We start from the raw sequence: 16,011 nt of genomic DNA on the forward strand, positions 1-16,011 counted from the left end.
TCTATGGATTTTTCTCCAGCAGATTCCTCATCAGATAGATATCCATTCCATCAGCTCCTCAGAAAACCTTTCAACAGGGGGCGTAGTGCACCTCGACTCGGCCGATCAGTCTTGCCTCGATGCGGTGGTCTTCGGCTCCGGACGCAACGTTGGCTCTCGTACATGTACTGCTTAACTACACCCCTGTACCTCAGTTCCCCACCTTTTTTCCCCAGAGCTCAGCTGCCGCGGAGGAAGAACCAAACGATTTGGCTAATCAGCCACAACTCATACTAAGTGGAAAAGATCCCCAACACTGGGATTTGTGGGGGTTTTTTAAACCTCGAGGAACGGGGACCGCAATAAGAATGTGGACGCACACTGATGGGGTGAACAGTATCCTATAAAATGAGAGCTCATCTCTTTCTCCCAAGAAGACAGCCATTAACTGCAGGCACTTTCCTAGCGGAGTAGAATGGGAGGTCGAGGAGGAATCTGTGGAAGAAGAATCCATAGAAAGAATATTACCATAAGTAATTTCTCCTTCAATGGATTCTTTAGTATGAAGTTCATAAATAAAGTGATGGTGACCTTAACTGTTACTAGGTACGTTTGCAGGACATATATTTTGTGCCCTCCTCTACATTTTCATGGACCGTGTTAATGGAGTCTTAGTGCCTTCAAAAAGTGGGAGAAGGGGCAGCAATTCACCGACATTCAGAGATGGACGTGTAGTATAAATCATTGGTTCTTTCAATTTTTACAGAGCGTACCTTCAGTTCAAAGGCTCAAGAAACACTCCTGAATGCTTTTCTTTCTCCCGAACCAGTTAAAGAATGTGGTCTGGCCAGACATACAAGCACTGCCAGTTTCCCTTAGTCTCAGTTAGCCAGACACACACACAGCGTCTCTGGATCTGCAGGTCATTAAGGTGTTCAGGTTGCAAACACTCATCAGTGGCAGTCAGAGTTTTTCTTATGCATGATGGAACATTTCCAACTCAAAGAGCGCAAGTTAACTTGCAAATATATGCTGGTTAAAATGAGCAACACAAAGCACTGATTTAAAGATTTGATTATATCCACGATGTCTACTATCTTAATATGCAAAACAACATTGCTTGAAGTCACTAATTAAATGTTTGCAACATCATGCATAACCTAAGAATAAATGACCGAATGTGGTGTGCGGCATCACAGCAACACAGTGCGGCTATGGTAAAATAGTTGCGCTGCGATATGTCGCTGCAGAAGAGGTGAACGTGCAACATGTGCTGTTGGATGCATGAAGCCAGGAGAGTGGTGGTGAAGCACGTGCTCTCCTGGGCAGGGCAAGTTCGGGTCAGGTGGCCAGAATACAGGCAGATATGAACACTTTCCTTTCTTCTTTTTTTTTTTTTAATGGAAGGAGTGGGCAAGCTGGTGTCTTAGAGGTGGGAGAAAATTTGCTCCTTCGACTTCCCTTGGATGAGCTAGTCGTTCAGGTATGCGAAAACATGGACGACGATCTCCTGAGGTGAGCCACCACTACTGACATGAGCTTGGTGAAGACCCTTGGCGTGGAGGTCAACTCAAAGGTGAGCACCTTGAACTGGAAGTGCTTGTCCCCTATGAGGAATCTCAGGAATTTCCTGTGCTTCTGGTGGATCGGCACATGGAAATACCCGTCCTGGAGAACTATTGACACCAGCCAGTCCTGATATCTGAGCGTGGAAAATGTTTCTGAACGTTTGATACAATATTTGTGCGCAAAGTTTGATGTGGTTTTGGGCTGTGGTGCGTGTCGGCTGCCCATGAGCTGTATGGTGAAGGAAATGGGCTCCCCATCCAGAGTTAGGAGTCCGTCATTAGCATCACTTGAACTGGTGGATTGAGAAAGGGATTTCCTTTCGATAAATTGTCTTTGGACCACCAGCGAAGAGCCTGTACAAGGGTTAACAGAAACAACCAATAGATCGTCACATTGTCCGGATGCTTGAGACCATTGTTTTGCTAACCACTCTTTAATTGTGCGCAACTGCACGTGTAACTAGGTAGATGCATGAGGCTATCATCCCGAGCACGCGCATTGCTCTGCGTACGGTTATCTGGTGACCAGTGAGGTATTAGTAGGAGCATGTTCTGAACTATTTCGTTTGAGAAGACCAGACTTTCCTTTGTCTTTATAATTGAACACTGCAATTCTTTGTTTGACTGGGTACAAGACTTTCTTGTTGATTGGAGAAACCTATTTGGAACAGAAGGTAGTATGCGATTTTCCTCTTGTGTTGATTTTCTTTGTTTTTCGGCAGGTGGTTGGATGGTTTTTTATAGATGTTCTACACAGTACCCACCAGCCACAGTGGATAACACGCACTTGTCTAAGGTGATCTCCTCATGCGTGGGTGAAATGCAACCTCTTCGAGTGGCAGGGGAGGGGACCTGGAGTGGGTCTTCATTGTTTGGGAGGGGTAGAGCCGCTTACAGAGGAGGCTCTACCTCTGCTACTTGATCTTTTGTAGCCTCTTTGAAAATAGGAGGTGGAGGATTGTCCCTGCAAGGTGCCCCATGATGTAGATTGTTTACCTTGCCCAGAACTAGAGGAACGTTGTGGGCCCTGCCCAAGGAACAGTCTTCTGTTGAAAGACCCCTCTGCAGAAACGGCTTGTTAGATAGCTGCCCAAGAGATTTTAGGGTCTCATACTCTTCTTTGGTGCTTTTAGGGGCATCCTCAACCGCTTTACCGAACAGTGCATTTGGTTCAATAGGCATGTTGAGTAAAGTGGCCAGAGTTTCAAGTTTAAAACCTAATTGCCTAAGCCAGGCATGATGCTTAATGAGCGTGCCTTCAGCTATGATAGGGCTTGCATTGTCCACGGCATCCAGCTTCTTTTTTAGGATGCAGTTGGCCACCTGCTTGCCTTCGGTTACAGTTTTTAGGAGCAGAGATTTTAGGGGCTCTGGGACGGTCTCAATTTGTAGTTGCAGTTCGTCCCACTTATAGCAACTGTAGCTAGCCAAAAGGGTAGTATTGTTGGCTATCCCAGTCTGATAGGCAGCTGAGGAAGCCACCTTTCTACCAAAACTGTAAATCGGTTCACTTTATCTGGTGGAGACTCTGCAGAGGCAAGAGGCGTGCCTGCCCTTTTCCTAGTTGTGGTAACCACCAGGAGTTGGGTTTCTGCTGACCCCCGATGAGGGTTGTTGGGGGCTGGTCGCGACACCTTCTCGATGCGGGATTGCCGTCTTGAGCAAGGGTTTGGCATTAGGAGAGAGGGGAGAATGCATCTCTGAATAGATTGTAGCACAGGAATTAATTGGGCTGCAGACTTGTCTCCAAGAATGTCCTCCAATGGAATGGGAGAACTTACGTCTGAAGAAGTTGAACATCTTCGCCAAGGCACCGATGGCCTCGGTGCCTTTGGTGCACAAAGTCTTTATCAACTTGGGCCTCGAGGGTGTCTAGGATGAAATGTTCTGCGGCCTTCAGGAGCAGCTCATTGTATTGGAGCTGGTTGTCAACTGGGGAGTCAGCCACTGTTGAGCTTGATGGTCTGGTGACTGGATAACAGACATTGTCATTGTCGTACTATTGGTCTTTATCACCCTCGTCCTGGTCATACTGGTCCCCTTGATCTCCTTGAGAGCCAGGATCAAGTGAATCTGAGGTGTCTACAAAATATATGGCCTGAGAGGGGAGTGGGAGCTGAGGGGTAGCTTGGCTCTGGGTGGCGGTTTTGGGCTGAAAAGTGTCCAAGTGTGCCTTTTTGGCTGCTGGTTCATCCCTAGCTACTACTGTGTGTGATGGGGCCTGAAGGTTAAACAGTTCTGCAGGGTGCAGGTCCATGAAGTCTACAAAAGAGGATATCTTCCTCGTGACCCTATCGTAGCTCTCTGGGGTCCACTCAGATGACTTTGGAAATACTGAAGTAGTAGTGTCCTGCAAGGGTGTAGGCTCCTTGTGGTGCATGAGTCAGGGGTATCCTTCGATTTAGAGGGGCCTCTAACTTGGGATTTGGAGGGCTTAGACCGTAGAGGCGTTGAAATTTTAAGGGGATTTTCGACATCTTAGATTTTAAAAGAGGACCTGGACGTGTTTCTTAATGAGTTCTCTCATTTTTGAGGTAGTGGAAGGGGCAGTACAAGCACCTTTCTACTGCTGCATTTAGGCGTGCGAAAGGGCATCTGTTTTTTGCACATGTCGGAAACAGACTTGTGTGTGTTTCGGAAGCCCGTCATGCGGCGAGCGTGATGGCCCAGACGACAGTGATGTTTTTTCGAGGACCTTTCCTTTGACACTGCATGGCTTTCAGCGGTCGACAGCACGGTTGACAGTCGGTAGTGGGATGTGCGCTTGGTTATCGTGAAGTGTGGCTGCTTGAGTCGCTGGGTGTAGTCTGCGTAACAGGACCACCAGCCTGGTTAATGGACTCGGAGGCTGGCACGTGAGAGTCTGTTGAATCCAGTTCGCCCTCGGTATCACTTAGGACACAGACGCTTCCATCACATGAAGTTCCATCCAAGTCAATGGAGGCCACAGCCTGCATGACGTGGGCGGCCCAGTGTTTTGTTTTACGGTCCTACAATGTCTTTGGTCGAAGGAGCTTGCAGTATTTGCAGTTCTTTTTCGGGTGATCCTGTAGGAGACCATGTTAACACACCCTGTGTGCGTCTACCCAGGCTTACTTCCTATTGCAGGCCCAACAAAACTTAAAAGGTGTATTATTCATGATTAGTAGAAAAGGCAACGCAGTGAAGAGAAGGAAATGAGGGGAAGAGATTAGGCGTTCTCTGAAAGGAGAAGAAAGTACGGCCTCCCCCCAAACCCCCAATTGTGATGGGGCGAGGCCCGGTGAGGCCTGTGTAGGCCGCGGTCAGTGTTCATCGAGAGGATTGTTTGGTCGTCATCGACGATGGCTCCATCTGTCCAAATCTGCAGCAGACTTTGCGGCGGGCGGTTAGCGAAAGAATAGTAAGAAAATCTATAATAAACCTTTTCTAATCACAGGCATCATCCTGAAGAACTCCGCAAACTAGCGATCAAGGAACCTTGACACGTGAAGGACCATGGGTACAATGGACGTCACACTAGGGATAGAATTACTGACACGTCCAGTCGACATCCCTTTTTCGAGTTTCGAAAACAAATAATGTTACACTCCACAACTACCACTAGATGTCGGCGTATGCATAGCATGTGATCTAAGCAGATCCACAAGCCTCAGAAATATATATATATACTGGCCCCAATGTCATGTCTGGAGCAGGGCTCTGGTGGTAGAAAAGTGTGCAAAGTGCACCTGCGCTGCGAGATATATATATCAAAGATGAGAAATCTGTGGGAAGAATCCATTAGAAGCATGTTAGCAGTATTTATTAAAGGATTGTGCAGTTGCATTTCAAGCACACATAATAGGTGTGTCATGATGCCCGCTCCCGGGGAGCCAGTTCAAGCCCTGCGTCCCCGAAAGCGGACATCAAGTCCCCAAGGAAGGACCCAGCAACCCCATATAGGGGCCCTTTGGACAGTGTCCTGGCGCCTATGGCGCCAGGCTCATTATGGAAGTGCTTGGGTGCACTTACCTGATGCAGACCATGCTGCAGGATCCCGGCCTCCTTGAGGCCTGAAAGGAACTACTTTACCTGTGGGACTAATTTACCATCCGGGCGTGGTCGGGGAAGGATACATACCTGGAACTTCTTCCAAGGCTATTTAAACCCCACCCGAACAGCCACACGAGCTTTGCGTTGTTCTGCATCTAGCAGCTGGACGCTCACCGTGTCTGCTCCTGCATCCCGACTTCTGCCACGCCTGCCAGCATCCTGGATCACCTGCAAAGGAAGAGAAGAAGAGAACAGAAGAAGGAAAAGTCCTTACCGGCTAAATCCGCATCCCGGAGACATCTCACCGACAATCCTGAAAAGGAAGACTTTTATTTAAAAGCTCATCGCGTCGATCGCTGCAGCGCCGCATTCCACTCACCTTTACAGGGCGCCTCCATGTTCAGCAGCGATCATCCGGATTCGCAGTCATGCCCCAGCGCCTAGGGAGAAAAAGACCAGAACAAAAGGTGAGAGAGAGAAGGGAATAAGGAAAGCTAAATCTCCATGTTAAGACTTACCTGTTGATTCAATCCCTCTTCATTTCGGCTCTGCGCCGCATCCTGGCATTTCTGGACCCCGGCCCCTAAAGGGAAAAAGTGACATCAGCGTTAATGAGCAAATGAAAAGACATTACCAAAAAAAAGACTTACCTGATTTCTACAAGGATTTCACCTCTCATCTCGGGTCGGTGCCCGTTCCCCGGCATTCCGTACCCCGGCCCCTATGGGGAAAAAGACACTAGCATTAGTACATTAATGCGTGGACACAAGGAGAACCTCATCAAAAAACTTACCTGGAAGCCAAGCAAGTTTGGTTCTCACCAATCCGAAAATCCAGTGAAGTAACTGGATACCAACGCGCGCCTGCATCAGAAGCAGGATGGAGAGCTCGTCCTTCCAGACCCTAAGGTGAGACGCTATGAGGAATCACAGAAGGGTTTCGAGGAGGGTGAGAGGGGAAAGTGGGAGGCTGATTGCATTATCCCACAGACAGTTAATCCCCTATTTTCGCCTACAGAAGGATACTTCTGCGAGCCAGACAAGCCAGATTTGGGGGGCCCGGTCCAGTCCGTCTTCCGAACCCTGCGCATCACCTTAGAAGAGGTCACAGCAGCGCGACCCAGGCCAGCGCCTCCGTGGGAGTCAGGTGAGTTTTACAAGGTGCTGTGTTAAAAGTAAATCGCATGACCATTATTATGACTGAGAAGTAGGAGCAATATTTACAGCCTCCATAGTCCATGCAGAAGGTTTACGTAAAATGTCCTTGGAGCCTACTATTTGACGGCAGCTAAAGACCTTGCAAGTGCTTTGCTGATTGGTCCAAAACCTGGCTATCAGTAAGAACAAAAAAACAAAACCTCAGTGAAAGTCCTAGTTATGGGTTGCTCAACCCCTGCACAAGGCTACAGCCCAAGTAGCATCTCAGAAATAAACATGAAGGGAACCCTAGCAAGAGCATGACTGCCAAAGTATGTGCAGGCAAAAAGTACACTTCACCCAAAAAGTGACCTGTCGGGTTTGATTCATTGTCTCGGGAGGATAGCTCAGGGGCAACGTCCTAGCCTTGGAAACAAGACGGCACGGAGCAACACAGGTTTGTTGTCCGGGTCCGTGCTTAGAAACCTCTGGGTATTAAGCACATTATAAATAACCTATCATATCATATCCTGTTGGGAGTGACCAGAAAAAGTGGAATGTTCACCTTTCCTAATGCAACCAACTCAGTCAGCAAAGGAATTAAACGTCATGAAGTAGCAGTCAGGAATCACACAGCTTATACTAGGAGGAGAAAGGGGCATATATATGGGAGGATGAAAACAAAATTGACAGGTGCAGCACTCAAGTCCCATCCATAAAAGAGAAAAGGCCTGCGCTAGACTGGAACTAGGCATGAAGGAGGTACTGTGGCAGGTGCATGATCAAAAATTCATCCCACCTCTTCCCCTGACTCCCCATGTGGCTTTTTTAAATGGAAGCAGCTGTTAAACATGGTCAGTTCCGTCCGTTGCTGGGGATGACATCCCATATGTGTACAGGAAAGGGGCATGAGATAGAAATAATCAGTATTTTAAGTAGGTCTTTAAAACACAGTAAATATGCCATCATGAGCAGGATGGTTGAAAAGACCAGTATTTCAGGAGGATTCGTATACAAGTTAATCAGTTTAGTAACTACTGCATTCTAGTCCATAATACCCTTACCTGCATGCTCTGGGGATGACGCTCCCTCAGGTCTGCCCTGTAGAGATCAATAGAAACATGCCTCCTTGAAGGCATGGAGACCAGGCCACAATGCCCTCATAGGGAGATCAAGGCATTTTAGCACGTTCAGGAAATAAGCACAAGGATGCAGGACATTATCCAGCAAGCGTGCACTCCTTAGATTATGAAAAGCAGATCTGTGTACCTTACAGTCTGAGGAAAGGACAGGTGCAGCATACATACAGATTGCGCTGGTGGATTCAGGAAAAAAGAAAAAAATACTTCAGTTCCAATTAAAACTCAGCTAACAGTGGGTCCTAAGAACTATTGTTTCCTTAGCAAAATGGTAAAGTCGCGGAGGTCTTCTCTGTGCTCAATATTCACCAATAATGCAAGCTGAAGTATTTGCAAGCAGGAAGGGAGTGTTCCAGGGCACCAATTTATGTTCCTAAGGTAACCAACCGATTGATATGATGCTAAAGTGACAAAAGCACAGCAAATTGCAGTATTATTGCTACTGCAAAGCTTCTCCTGGCTGCCAGAGTGATGCAAAGTTGGACCTGTGACAGGCGCAGGTGGCTCATGTGTTCAGGTGCCATACTGACTCAGCACGAGAGGGGAAAATGGGGAACATGGACTATGGTCTCCTTGGACAATGGAGACCAAAATGTACACCATCTTCAGGTATACGTGGATTTCGTAGCTGGCGACCTAGCTGAAAGGAGCACATCAAGGACATTGTACGACAAGTCCCACTCCTTGTATCTTAGCCTCTAAGTAGTCAAGCATGACAGAGGTACAGTGCCAATCTTCAGGCTTGCCTGGGCCAAGGATAACAACAAAAATAAGGAGATTCACATGGATCGAGACCTGCAAAAGGTCTGACATGTGGCCCTGAAAATGCGACCATTGTCAAAGGAGAAGCTACTGAAGCGACCTTATGAGCAGCCTGACCTTAGGAACCACTAGGATGCAGAAAATAAGGCACAGAAGATGCAGGAAAGATTAGGTCAGAATTTGTGCCTGCGATTGGCAGACATGGGCTATCCGAAAGATGTTCGCCACTCGCTCACCTGGGCAGGGTTTTCCCACCTGAAGAAAAAGACTGCTCTGATAAATTGGAGGGACTGCGATAACAAAACGTGAAATTTTTTGAAGTTCAGGGAAAAGCCCACATCATGCAATAGTGTGCAATAGGGAAGCAAGCTCATATGAGCAAGTTGTCCAGGTAGGGAAAAGCCTGAATGTGCTCCCTCCTGAAGCAAGCAGCTACCAATGCTAGCAGCTTGGTGAAAACCCTGGGCGAAGAAAGACAGGACCTTGAAATGGTAGCGAAGTGGGAACACCAGGAGCCTCAAGTATTTCCTGTGTTTTCAAATAATCAGCATATGTATGTAGGCATCCTGAAGGTCCAGTTATACCAACCGGTCCTGCAGATCAAGAACTTGTAGATCTGAGCCAGTGTAACCATCTTGAACTTGTTCTTGCACATGAACAAGTTCACCAGCCGCAGATCCAGAATTGGGAACAAGCTACCGTTGTTCTTAAGCACCATAAAATAGTTTTCAGTACCACCCCCCTCCTCTTTCCGATTGCAGTACCAGCTTGATTGGATTTTTCCACACAAGCAGACAGAACTCCTCTAAGAAGATGGGGCTCGTAGACAAGCAGGTGGCCTGTGCGTTGTGGTCAAGAGGGTGCTGAAGGAACAGGAGGCAATACCCCGGCGGATGACCTCTAAGGCCAGAGCGTCTGATGAATTTATGACCATTCGGGGCTGAACAGGAAGAAGCCCCACACCCCAACAGGCATTGAGTGGAATAGCCAATTACAGACGTTTTGCGCCCTGGGTTGCGGCGGGGATGGCAGCTGACGTAGCACCACCCCTCTGGGCACCTCTGCCTCGCAGGAAGCATTTTCCCTGTATTATTCCCCTAGACAGACACAGACTTCTTGGGGCACAGGGCAGTAGAGGGAAGAAATCCCCTTCCTCGAGATGCTGACTGCACAGAGTGGTGTTGAATGGCAAGCGGTTCCTTTAACTGGACCTTCTAAAGGGCATCATCAGCCTTCATTCCAAAAAGGTTTTGGCAATCAAAGGGCATGTCCAACAGCTTGGCATTAACATCAGCCGCAAACCTCGACATCCTCAGCGAAGAGCAGCGTCTGACCACCATGCTCATGGCCATGGATCTGCCCACACAGTGCGGAAAGCCCAGTCCTGATTGCAACATCTGGCGTGCTGCTTCCTTGCCATCAGTGACCAAGGATTGGAAACCTTCCCCCATCTCTCTTTCCTGGACATATTCAACTGCACTGGGGAAAGAGGGAGTAGTGGAGAGAGCTGGCAAAATATCTATCGCTGGGGAGGTATCAAGGCCACTGGCGACCTGCAGGTCCACGGCCAGTCGCATCCTCACCTTAGAATCCGACAACTCCCTAGAAACCAAGGAACCTGCTAACTCTCCTAGTCATATATGTTGTACATCTTAGACATTAAGGCGCCCATAGGGAGTGGGGAATATTCCTGTGGAGGTGTCAGTGACGACGATGACCAAATCTGAAAAGGAACAGAGGGATCGGGGCCCAAAGGCAGGGCCTATCGGTGCCCAGGGAACTTAGTCTTCTTCTAGTCCAGGCCAGAGTGTGGGAGTGGTGCTCAGAGGGTACCCTGGCAGTCAGAACGGACACAGTGGGAACAGTCGCATCGAAGTGGACGCGTCACACACTGTACCAAAGGCACCGAGGCCAGAGGTTCCTTGGCAAAGATGTCCAACATCTTCAGACGCAAGTTCTCCCATTCCTACGGAGTGGATGATTGGGTGGGAAAAGTTACCTGCGGCAGCCATTCAGGAGAGTCCTTTCCTGAAGAGGGATGTCGGTGCGAGGACTCTCGAGGAGCGGGACCACTTATGATGTTGCTGCTTATCCTTTTCCTTGTGCAGAAACACTTTTTCGGGAGCCTCACTCTTCACCTTGTGGACGAACATGAAGGTTTTCGTCCCCTTTCACGCTGGGCCTTTCGGTTCATGGACTGGCACAGCCTGTAATCCTGGGTGTCGTAGTCGTAGCCATCACCCAAGTAATACAGACGAATCCAGTGCAGATCCTAGACCCATTCTACACAAGGCTTGAAGCCGAGGCCTTTGACAGAGGAGGCATGGCGAAGAAAAAAAAAGTTACGTTGGACATTTTTGTTGACGATTAGCGAACAGTGTGTGAAAAAAAGGACTGCAGTCACAGGGTGCAGTGTCGCTAAATATACTGGCCTATTCATATCAGGCACGGTGCACATGGAGGTTATGGTGCAGAGCCGCGCTACCCCAATGGCAGCGAACAGCTGTACTGGGATAGGGATATCATAGATGATGAAACTGTGTGAGGAAAGAATCCATAAAAAAAAAGTGACCAGCATATTATAAAAAACAATAATGCCTATGCAAGGACTCTCCTAACTTGTGGGCCTCTAACCGAGGAGAGCACCCAACATCCAAATATTTGGGGGTAAGGGGAGAACCATGGAACTATGCAACCTTACAAGCAGGCAAGTATCCTATTGGCCTGCGCAGGCAAGACCAGTGCCCTAAAAACACACCTTAACACTAGTATATGTGGAAGTCACAAGAAGTAATCGACAGCACCCGAATGTGTTAGGCGGTGGGAGAAATAGGCAAACTATTTTACCAACAAGAAAATGAGTTAAAAATAATTTGAAAACACAATCATTTGGACTCCTAGGGCATTGTATAAGAATTAATACACAATCACATAATAAGACACACATGGAAAACGAAACAGTTGTAAAAACAGCAAAAGCTTTCCACAAATCAAAACACGTTAACATGTACCTTCCATGAAAACATTTCAGGGGAAAATGTACAGTTATAGTGCTGGCATTAAATTCACCATAGAAAAAATGTAGGGAATTAGTTTATAAAATCTAATTCACAGGCAAGTGTGAAAATGATGAAACTTCGTCCAAAGCTCACTAAATTCCTAGGGATCCAGGAACAATATCCAGACATTGGTAGTTACTGCAGAGTCCGTTTCACAAGAGTGAAACTTGACAGGTCTATTGTAATGAATTGGAAAAATGTAAGGGACCAGCCTGATCTACCCCAAAGGTGGGGATGCTGCAGCCATCAAGCCCAGGAAAGGCCACCCGAGACCCCAAGGAAGTGTACAAGAGATTGGCAGATAGGGCAAAGACCTCAGATGGAGCTGCAGAACAGCAAGACCCCCCCCAATAATTCCTCACCCAAGAATCCCAAGGTAAGCACTCGCGTTGGTGGGTAAGGTGTAAACTGCTCCACCATTCTCAAACAGTCTGAGGAGTTAAATGTTCTTTTCCACAGCTGTGCTTTTCAGGATTTGGTTCTCCAGGACTAGCACCCTGGGCCAAATAAGATCCCAGTGAACAGGGATAGGAACATGGGCATCTACTTTCAAGAAGAAGGGGGAACCAGAGAGGACTGCTCCAAGCAGCTTGATGCACAAAAGGAGCAGCGGGCAGCAGCACAGCATCAAAAGTTCCCTGGTTGGAGACAATGGCTAGTGGCTCCTTCAACACAAATCCAGAGGACATTATTGGTACAAGAATAACAGGGAACCCTCAGTTGCTAGCCGCACTGAAGTCTGGAGATACAGCTAAAGTGCCTGTAGCAGGAACAAAGTGAGGGAGCAGACCAGGTTCAAGAATAGTCTGGGGGACTATTCACATAATTAGTACTGGCCATATCCCGGAAGGAAGTGGGGTCATGTAATGGAGGTCTAAAGGAACAGGCCGGCTCTGGCGGGAGACTGGAGGGCTCTCAATAGAGAGTGCCCCTTCAGGGATCCACTAGTGCATCCAATGAGGCGCAGTGGTATGCTGAAAATAAAAGATCAGATAGCCAACACTGAGCAGGTTACTAGCGCAGTGTTTGCTGTGGTGGAGCAAGTAGTGGATCCCCAAACAAATGGGCAAACAGTGTTAGAACTACAACTAAGGACCTGGGATTGTCGTCAACAGGCTAGAAGTTGAGGTGGATGTTGGAGTCAGTGGCTCCACGTGTCACACTGAGGTATTACATGAGACTGAGGGATTACAAATTACCAGATCCTGAAAAAAAGTGGTTGCACAAGAGCTGGTGTAGAAGGAAGTTCTTGTCATATCTGAGGCGCATGTACACTAGTGCAAGATGGATACATTACTGCAGGTTACAGGGAAACAATGTATATCAGAGATTCTGGTGACCATTGAGAATAAAAAAGTGGGGGGCTTTTGTCTGTGTTCATCCGAAATTAAATGAAGGCAAGCAGGGAATCGCTGAAAATGAACTGGGACACTAGGTTTGAGGATCCCGACCAGACAAGTTCTAGATAGTCACCTCAAAATTGCTGGAGACTGCATTACAGTAGTCATCAATACCTTCAGAAACAAAAAAGCAGCAGGAGACACAAATAGAAGATGCAAATGTGAGTGTGAGAGACCTGACTGTATTCTCCCATCAACTCCGTCATGATCTACTATTAAGGTGGCGAGGGAAATGCCAAAGCTTTTGGATCATGACGCTGTGGGTGGACAAGCGAGGGAGGATCACCTGAGTGGGGGTTTCAAGGGATAGGAAGCAGGAAACCCATGGGCGAGACAAGGTATTCGGCCAGTCTCATAGATAGCCCATTAAGACTGAGCGAGAGTAGGTTGGGGTATCTTCATTCTCACCCCATCTCCCCCACCCCATTTTCAACACATACTGAAACGAGGAAGAGGCAACTAAGATCAGTAAATATTACCCATAGAAATAACATGGGGAAAGTAAGGGCAACCTACCCTAGAAGGAACTCTAGATGTCCCACTAATAGTCGGGCAGTAAATACTGACCATTTACATCCGACTCCACTGGACTGTTTTTTTCACTATAAAAAGGTTTGGATTTACAGAGATGGATGAGGACGCTGGAGGAGCACTTGGGGCAAGAGAAGCCATGAAGCTGGGAGCTGCAGGAAGGAGCAGAGCGGTGTGCTGCAACGCTGGCCTGGTGTGTGAAGAGGGCTGCAGCGTGGCTTGGGGAGCTGTGTCTCTTGAGAGCCGGAGCGAAGCAGATGGGACCCTGCTGGCAGAGTCTGTGCAATAGCTTGTTCCCTTAAGCTATGTGCCGGGGGCAAAGGATGTCTGAGGGGCAGGTGGTGAGAGCCTGACCTCGACCCATGGCATCCCGGGGAGACTGTTCACCAGCGCTGTGCTACACTGTGAGTTTCGCATGATAGTAAGAGAAACTGGGGAGCGTGTGGATGGCTGAGCGGGAGAAGGGAAGAAAAAGAAAGATTAGTGAAATGGCACGAAGCGGAAAACAAGTGAAATAAAGTAACGGTGCGCAAAAGTGGCACAGAAACAAAAGACAGAAAGCAAATAGATTTGAAAGAAAGGTCATGCGGCCCAAACGTAAAATTAAAGGGGACAGAAGCAAATTAAGTAGTGCGAGGGTGCACGATAAAGTCAAGAGAGGACAAACGGCCGAAAGGAAACTAAGGAAAAGGTGCAAGTAGGCACAGAGAAGGAAAATGACAGTTTAAAGGTCCAAGGACACACAGCAAGGGGAAAGAAGGGCAAGTGTGCACGACCAAAGACAGGAGTGAGTGAAACAGAAGGGTGCAAGAAGCACAATAAAAGCAGGAAGGTGCAACAGGCACAGAAGTGATATAGAGGGGAAAAGAACAATGCAAGTGTGCATAAGAAACACCTGAGGATAAAAGTTAAAAGGGAAAAGTGCAAGTCAGAAATAAAGAGAGGGGCAAAGGATCAGAGTGGTCGCGCTTAGGGAAAGCAGAGAGCTTGGCATTTTTAAAAGCCTCTGTTTCTACCCTATAAGAGGATTGTATGTAACAGAAGCTGTAAATGAGGAAAATGCATATCCTGACTAGCTGAATAACTAATATATTTTGTTTGGTGTTGAAAGAGGCCTGTGCTTGTGGAAGGGAACTCAAGGAGGCCTGGCCAAGTTGGAGACTTATTGATTTGCCTTATAGTGTTGAAAGGTCTGTGTTAGGGAGAATTCTCAGAAATGTGCTAATTCCCTCCACCTTAGAGACCCCCAGCAACTTGGCTGGATTTTGAGGACTTGAGAGAGTGAGACCCTTTTTCCCCACTCTCTCATGTATTTTAATGTGATTTTGAACATTGTGTTTCTTTTGGTTGCAGAGTCTGACAAACTCCATAGGCATCATCTTTTACATTGTGTCACACAGCACCTTCAGTGCAGTGGCACAGGGAAGTCTTTCAGATTTCCCAAAGGTTTAAAAACAGTAGCAGTAAAGTGAAATTGACTTTACTTACATTTGTAACTTTCTAGACCCAGCAGACACTATTTTACAATAGGGTGCAGGAGGGGTTACCTAGTATCCCCTTTGTCTAGCTTCTTATGTAACAATTTTATGTTACCCATTCCTCACTGAATGGTTGGTGGCAGTGGTTTTGTTTTAACTACAGTGGTGTGCATATACCGCGGGCTGTGTTCACAGCTGCAGTAAAGCACCCAAGGGTGCCATGTTTGTCAAAATGGCCCCAGTCTTCTTTTTTCGCCATTTCTTTGTGGAAAGGTCCTTCTTGAGATTTACTCTGCGCGCCACACCCGGTTTGGTCCCTTTGTTCGCTTTGCCTTTGGCGGGATTCTTGAGTGAAGCCTGCCTCTGGCTCCAGGGTGTCTGGGTGGGCAGGAAGTGATGGAGGTGGCCGAAACTCCCTATGCTTAGTCTCCTATGAGACCCAGGTGCACTCTGTGATGATTGGCAGCTGACTGTCCGGCAAGGACAGCCACCATGCTCAGTGACTGACAGCTAGGCTGGAATGAATGGGAGAGAACTGAATAAAAGGCGAGGCTTTTGGCTTGGAAGGCAGAGTCAACCACTGGCTGAAGGAACCGAAGAATAACTTGAAGAGGACGCCTGTTGCAACTCCTGGACCGTTGGTTTGCCTGGTGAAGCCCTGCTGCTGTGCTGAAATTTCAAATTTGTATCGACAGAAGCCCCTGCAAGGACGACTCTCCCCTTGAGTTGGTGGTACCAATCAACTCAAGAGTAAGCCACCTGGACATTCTCTCTGAGCTGGTTGCATTTCCACAGAGTTGCTGCTGGAAACCGAAACGCCAGGGAGAGGAAAACCAGATTGTATGCGTTGCTTTTAAGTTGGTCATGAGCTCCAGGAAGATCCTCTGTGCTCCCAGGAAGCAGGACTGACTGAGCCCCCTCAACAGAGTGTGGGACCCCAGTAGC

The 16,011-nt window shown here is 47.7% G+C and overlaps 1 protein-coding gene across 7 annotated transcripts in view; it reads right to left on the minus strand.

Annotated features, from left to right (window-relative positions):
• ITPR1 (inositol 1,4,5-trisphosphate receptor type 1) overlaps positions 1-16,011 on the minus strand; it is a 3,145,915-nt gene that overhangs the window by 2,202,772 nt on the left and 927,132 nt on the right. The window lies entirely within an intron of this gene.

The sequence above is a fragment of the Ambystoma mexicanum genome, chromosome 2p (genome assembly GCF_040938575.1).
Source record: "Ambystoma mexicanum isolate Mex_15411 chromosome 2p, UKY_AmexF1_1, whole genome shotgun sequence".
Taxonomy (NCBI): Eukaryota; Metazoa; Chordata; class Amphibia; order Caudata; family Ambystomatidae; genus Ambystoma; species Ambystoma mexicanum.